The sequence below is a fragment of the Hyla sarda genome, unplaced genomic scaffold (assembly GCF_029499605.1).
Source record: "Hyla sarda isolate aHylSar1 unplaced genomic scaffold, aHylSar1.hap1 scaffold_994, whole genome shotgun sequence".
NCBI classification, from domain to species: domain Eukaryota; kingdom Metazoa; phylum Chordata; class Amphibia; order Anura; family Hylidae; genus Hyla; species Hyla sarda.
In genome coordinates this window covers 127,892-134,887 of record NW_026611025.1, presented here as the reverse complement: position 1 = coordinate 134,887, position 6,996 = coordinate 127,892, and the positions used below count along the sequence as shown (strand labels likewise).

General features: G+C 46.1%; 3 non-coding genes across 3 annotated transcripts; all 3 read left to right on the top strand.

The window, feature by feature from the left end:
* The first annotated feature begins 1,759 nt into the window (after positions 1–1,759).
* On the top strand, positions 1,760–1,950 carry LOC130351761 (U2 spliceosomal RNA). Its single transcript, XR_008888323.1, has one exon. It is a non-coding gene; the product is annotated as a U2 spliceosomal RNA (small nuclear RNA).
* Positions 1,951–4,038: 2,088 nt separating this feature from the next.
* Positions 4,039–4,229, top strand: LOC130351760 (U2 spliceosomal RNA). The gene has a single exon (XR_008888322.1). It is a non-coding gene; the product is annotated as a U2 spliceosomal RNA (small nuclear RNA).
* A 2,084-nt stretch (positions 4,230–6,313) lies between these two features.
* On the top strand, positions 6,314–6,504 carry LOC130351759 (U2 spliceosomal RNA). The gene has a single exon (XR_008888321.1). It is a non-coding gene; the product is annotated as a U2 spliceosomal RNA (small nuclear RNA).
* Positions 6,505–6,996: the final 492 nt, after the last annotated feature.

Sequence of the window (6,996 nt, the reverse complement as noted above, 5' to 3'; positions counted from 1 at the left end):
ATCTCATCCCTTCCCCAATATCGCGCCACACCCCTACCCCTTAATTCCCTGGTTGAACTTGATGGACATATGTCTTTTTTCGACCGTACTAACTATGTAACTATGTAACATAACATGGGGGGGGGGGGGGGGTCTCCTGGCTGTTCACACAGGTGTGTCATTGCTGTACATTGACCATGCATTGCTTCTGTGGTATTGCAAAGGCAAAGACAAATGCTTCCAGCCATCCATTGCACTAATGGATTGGTCATCAGCTGGCTGTCTATGTCCCGCATCAATATAGACCAAAGTACAGAGGGTTAGGCTATGCTATTGTGCACCTACCTGATGCATCAGAAGGTGCGAGGCCCTTGCTAAATTCTGTGCACAGACTTTGAGATCTATACTTTAGACTGTATCTAAACCTGCTCCAACATGGACTGACATTCTGGCCTACTTTCAGCCGATGCGACTTGTCTGTCGCTGAACAGTCGCTTTTTATGTATTCAGCACCTATGTATAATGTTGTAAAAATGCTCTAGAAGCTAAAGTCGCAGAAATGTCACACATATTTGGCCTGCAACTTTCTGTGCGACAAATTCAGACAGGAAAAATCAGTATAAATCCTTAGAAAATTATCCCCCAGTGTCTCCATCTGCTGGCGGTATTGAATAAGCATTGCTGCACTGATGGGGTATGCATTAGACGAAAAAAAAGAAGAAAAAGAAGAATAATACGCCCAGAAAAGAGGCGAAAAGGAGAAAAACGTAAAAAAAACGTGAAAAAAAAGTAAGAGGAAGAGAAGGGAAAAAAAGGTGGAAATGGGTTTAAAAGTGATTTCGGCGGAGAAATATATATATATATATATATATATATATATATATATATATATATATATATATATATACGCGCACACACACACATATATATAAACGTATTCTCCGTTGAGATATTGCAGCCGCTGCTGTGTCCAGGCCCAGGAGCCTTAGCACTGTGCTGTGATGTCACTCAATACCACTGACATCACTAGGTGTAAACAACATCTCTCCTTTGCTGTGTATGTGACTATGGAGCTGTTTGGTGATGTCGTCTATTATGGCCTTCATAGAAGCAACAGGAGATTGTTGCATCCATCTAGAACCCTCAGAACTACAGTGCTATGATGTCACTCACTTCCACAGGCCTTGCAGAGTGTAAACAACAACAACCCAGCTTTGTTGTGTATGTAACCATAGGGATTTGTGATGTCACCTAGAACCTTCACAGCAGCGACAGCTTTATGAGGAGCATCAGCACTGCTCTGCCTGAGCAGAACCATCACCGCCATAGGTTGTCAAATAACCCGGATTTAACCCACACAGGTAAGTCCAATGGGGTGCAGGCATGTCCTCTATGCTTACAGCTTCCCGTGGGTGTTGGTTTGATACCGTTTGGGGACAGCCAAGGAGGCATCTGCAGGCAACAAAGGTAGGTGTGTGCTTGTGTGTGTGTTTCCTATGCAGATCCTAAGCCCAGTGTCACATGCAAGTAGGAGGAGTAAGAAGGGTTCCTGGCAAATCCGGGTTATGGATTGCATTTAAAAAGGCCCCGTGGGAGTGCAATGGGCCCCTGTCTTGCTGCTTAGCAATAATGGTATGGGTTTAGGTTCTGCTGTGTGTACTGGTGGTTGACTGCCCCCCAGCCCAGAGTGTGCATGGAAAATTGTCTGGCAGCCTCCCTGACAGCAAGCAGTGATAGTGCCCATGAAGGGGACCTTGTTGGGCCCGCCCCTTTCACGGTTATCGCTTCTCGGCCTTTTGGCTAAGATCAAGTGTAGTATCTGTTCTTATCAGTTTAATATCTGATACGTCCCCTATCTGGGGACCATATATTAAATGGATTTTTGAGAACGGGGGCCGATTTCGAAGCTTGCTTCCGTCGCCCTATGCATTGACCCGATATGGCAGTATCTTCGGGTACAGTGCACCACCCCCTTACAGGGTTAAAAAGAAAGATTCCTACTTTCATTGCTACCTGCTTGCTGGCTAGCCAGCTAGCCAGCCCTGTGGGCCTTGCTGCTGCAGCCAAAAAACAAAAGGTGGTGCTGCTGCTGCTGCTTCTGCTGCTTCTGCTTGTGTCTGGCCGCTGTTGGAGCGTCCAGGCACAGGACTTCTGCTGCTGCTGACTAAATGGCCTCCTTAATTGGATCATTTGAGTAGCCAGCACACCTGTGCAGGTAGGGCATGACATGATAGGCAGCTGCCTTGATAGCGGGTGGGTGCTGAATGTTCCTAATTGACAAAATAAGATTAATGCTTATGAAGAAATATAAAATCTCATCCCTTCCCCAATATCGCGCCACACCCCTACCCCTTAATTCCCTGGTTGAACTTGATGGACATATGTCTTTTTTCGACCGTACTAACTATGTAACTATGTAACATAACATGGGGGGGGGGGGGGGGTCTCCTGGCTGTTCACACAGGTGTGTCATTGCTGTACATTGACCATGCATTGCTTCTGTGGTATTGCAAAGGCAAAGACAAATGCTTCCAGCCATCCATTGCACTAATGGATTGGTCATCAGCTGGCTGTCTATGTCCCGCATCAATATAGACCAAAGTACAGAGGGTTAGGCTATGCTATTGTGCACCTACCTGATGCATCAGAAGGTGCGAGGCCCTTGCTAAATTCTGTGCACAGACTTTGAGATCTATACTTTAGACTGTATCTAAACCTGCTCCAACATGGACTGACATTCTGGCCTACTTTCAGCCGATGCGACTTGTCTGTCGCTGAACAGTCGCTTTTTATGTATTCAGCACCTATGTATAATGTTGTAAAAATGCTCTAGAAGCTAAAGTCGCAGAAATGTCACACATATTTGGCCTGCAACTTTCTGTGCGACAAATTCAGACAGGAAAAATCAGTATAAATCCTTAGAAAATTATCCCCCAGTGTCTCCATCTGCTGGCGGTATTGAATAAGCATTGCTGCACTGATGGGGTATGCATTAGACGAAAAAAAAGAAGAAAAAGAAGAATAATACGCCCAGAAAAGAGGCGAAAAGGAGAAAAACGTAAAAAAACGTGAAAAAAAAGTAAGAGGAAGAGAAGGGAAAAAAAGGTGGAAATGGGTTTAAAAGTGATTTCGGCGGAGAATATATATATATATATATATATATATATATATATATATATATATATACGCGCACACACACACATATATATAAACGTATTCTCCGTTGAGATATTGCAGCCGCTGCTGTGTCCAGGCCCAGGAGCCTTAGCACTGTGCTGTGATGTCACTCAATACCACTGACATCACTAGGTGTAAACAACATCTCTCCTTTGCTGTGTATGTGACTATGGAGCTGTTTGGTGATGTCGTCTATTATGGCCTTCATAGAAGCAACAGGAGATTGTTGCATCCATCTAGAACCCTCAGAACTACAGTGCTATGATGTCACTCACTTCCACAGGCCTTGCAGAGTGTAAACAACAACAACCCAGCTTTGTTGTGTATGTAACCATAGGGATTTGTGATGTCACCTAGAACCTTCACAGCAGCGACAGCTTTATGAGGAGCATCAGCACTGCTCTGCCTGAGCAGAACCATCACTGCCATAGGTTGTCAAATAACCCGGATTTAACCCACACAGGTAAGTCCAATGGGGTGCAGGCATGTCCTCTATGCTTACAGCTTCCCGTGGGTGTTGGTTTGATACCGTTTGGGGACAGCCAAGGAGGCATCTGCAGGCAACAAAGGTAGGTGTGTGCTTGTGTGTGTGTTTCCTATGCAGATCCTAAGCCCAGTGTCACATGCAAGTAGGAGGAGTAAGAAGGGTTCCTGGCAAATCCGGGTTATGGATTGCATTTAAAAAGGCCCCGTGGGAGTGCAATGGGCCCCTGTCTTGCTGCTTAGCAATAATGGTATGGGTTTAGGTTCTGCTGTGTGTACTGGTGGTTGACTGCCCCCCAGCCCAGAGTGTGCATGGAAAATTGTCTGGCAGCCTCCCTGACAGCAAGCAGTGATAGTGCCCATGAAGGGGACCTTGTTGGGCCCGCCCCTTTCACGGTTATCGCTTCTCGGCCTTTTGGCTAAGATCAAGTGTAGTATCTGTTCTTATCAGTTTAATATCTGATACGTCCCCTATCTGGGGACCATATATTAAATGGATTTTTGAGAACGGGGGCCGATTTCGAAGCTTGCTTCCGTCGCCCTATGCATTGACCCGATATGGCAGTATCTTCGGGTACAGTGCACCACCCCCTTACAGGGTTAAAAAGAAAGATTCCTACTTTCATTGCTACCTGCTTGCTGGCTAGCCAGCTAGCCAGCCCTGTGGGCCTTGCTGCTGCAGCCAAAAAACAAAAGGTGGTGCTGCTGCTGCTGCTTCTGCTGCTTCTGCTTGTGTCTGGCCGCTGTTGGAGCGTCCAGGCACAGGACTTCTGCTGCTGCTGACTAAATGGCCTCCTTAATTGGATCATTTGAGTAGCCAGCACACCTGTGCAGGTAGGGCATGACATGATAGGCAGCTGCCTTGATAGCGGGTGGGTGCTGAATGTTCCTAATTGACAAAATAAGATTAATGCTTATGAAGAAATATAAAATCTCATCCCTTCCCCAATATCGCGCCACACCCCTACCCCTTAATTCCCTGGTTGAACTTGATGGACATATGTCTTTTTTCGACCGTACTAACTATGTAACTATGTAACATAACATGGGGGGGGGGGGGGGGGTCTCCTGGCTGTTCACACAGGTGTGTCATTGCTGTACATTGACCATGCATTGCTTCTGTGGTATTGCAAAGGCAAAGACAAATGCTTCCAGCCATCCATTGCACTAATGGATTGGTCATCAGCTGGCTGTCTATGTCCCGCATCAATATAGACCAAAGTACAGAGGGTTAGGCTATGCTATTGTGCACCTACCTGATGCATCAGAAGGTGCGAGGCCCTTGCTAAATTCTGTGCACAGACTTTGAGATCTATACTTTAGACTGTATCTAAACCTGCTCCAACATGGACTGACATTCTGGCCTACTTTCAGCCGATGCGACTTGTCTGTCGCTGAACAGTCGCTTTTTATGTATTCAGCACCTATGTATAATGTTGTAAAAATGCTCTAGAAGCTAAAGTCGCAGAAATGTCACACATATTTGGCCTGCAACTTTCTGTGCGACAAATTCAGACAGGAAAAATCAGTATAAATCCTTAGAAAATTATCCCCCAGTGTCTCCATCTGCTGGCGGTATTGAATAAGCATTGCTGCACTGATGGGGTATGCATTAGACGAAAAAAAAGAAGAAAAAGAAGAATAATACGCCCAGAAAAGAGGCGAAAAGGAGAAAAACGTAAAAAAACGTGAAAAAAAAGTAAGAGGAAGAGAAGGGAAAAAAAGGTGGAAATGGGTTTAAAAGTGATTTCGGCGGAGAAATATATATATATATATATATATATATATATATATATATATACGCGCACACACACACATATATATAAACGTATTCTCCGTTGAGATATTGCAGCCGCTGCTGTGTCCAGGCCCAGGAGCCTTAGCACTGTGCTGTGATGTCACTCAATACCACTGACATCACTAGGTGTAAACAACATCTCTCCTTTGCTGTGTATGTGACTATGGAGCTGTTTGGTGATGTCGTCTATTATGGCCTTCATAGAAGCAACAGGAGATTGTTGCATCCATCTAGAACCCTCAGAACTACAGTGCTATGATGTCACTCACTTCCACAGGCCTTGCAGAGTGTAAACAACAACAACCCAGCTTTGTTGTGTATGTAACCATAGGGATTTGTGATGTCACCTAGAACCTTCACAGCAGCGACAGCTTTATGAGGAGCATCAGCACTGCTCTGCCTGAGCAGAACCATCACCGCCATAGGTTGTCAAATAACCCGGATTTAACCCACACAGGTAAGTCCAATGGGGTGCAGGCATGTCCTCTATGCTTACAGCTTCCCGTGGGTGTTGGTTTGATACCGTTTGGGGACAGCCAAGGAGGCATCTGCAGGCAACAAAGGTAGGTGTGTGCTTGTGTGTGTGTTTCCTATGCAGATCCTAAGCCCAGTGTCACATGCAAGTAGGAGGAGTAAGAAGGGTTCCTGGCAAATCCGGGTTATGGATTGCATTTAAAAAGGCCCCGTGGGAGTGCAATGGGCCCCTGTCTTGCTGCTTAGCAATAATGGTATGGGTTTAGGTTCTGCTGTGTGTACTGGTGGTTGACTGCCCCCCAGCCCAGAGTGTGCATGGAAAATTGTCTGGCAGCCTCCCTGACAGCAAGCAGTGATAGTGCCCATGAAGGGGACCTTGTTGGGCCCGCCCCTTTCACGGTTATCGCTTCTCGGCCTTTTGGCTAAGATCAAGTGTAGTATCTGTTCTTATCAGTTTAATATCTGATACGTCCCCTATCTGGGGACCATATATTAAATGGATTTTTGAGAACGGGGGCCGATTTCGAAGCTTGCTTCCGTCGCCCTATGCATTGACCCGATATGGCAGTATCTTCGGGTACAGTGCACCACCCCCTTACAGGGTTAAAAAGAAAGATTCCTACTTTCATTGCTACCTGCTTGCTGGCTAGCCAGCTAGCCAGCCCTGTGGGCCTTGCTGCTGCAGCCAAAAAACAAAAGGTGGTGCTGCTGCTGCTGCTTCTGCTGCTTCTGCTTGTGTCTGGCCGCTGTTGGAGCGTCAGGCACAGGACTTCTGCTGCTGCTGACTAAATGGCCTCCTTAATTGGATCATTTGAGTAGCCAGCACACCTGTGCAGGTAGGGCATGACATGATAGGCAGCTGCCTTGATAGCGGGTGGGTGCTGAATGTTCCTAATTGACAAAATAAGATTAATGCTTATGAAGAAATATAAAATCTCATCCCTTCCCCAATATCGCGCCACACCCCTACCCCTTAATTCCCTGGTTGAACTTGATGGACATATGTCTTTTTTCGACCGTACTAACTATGTAACTATGTAACATAACATGGGGGGGGGGGGGGGGGTCTCCTGGCTGTTCACACA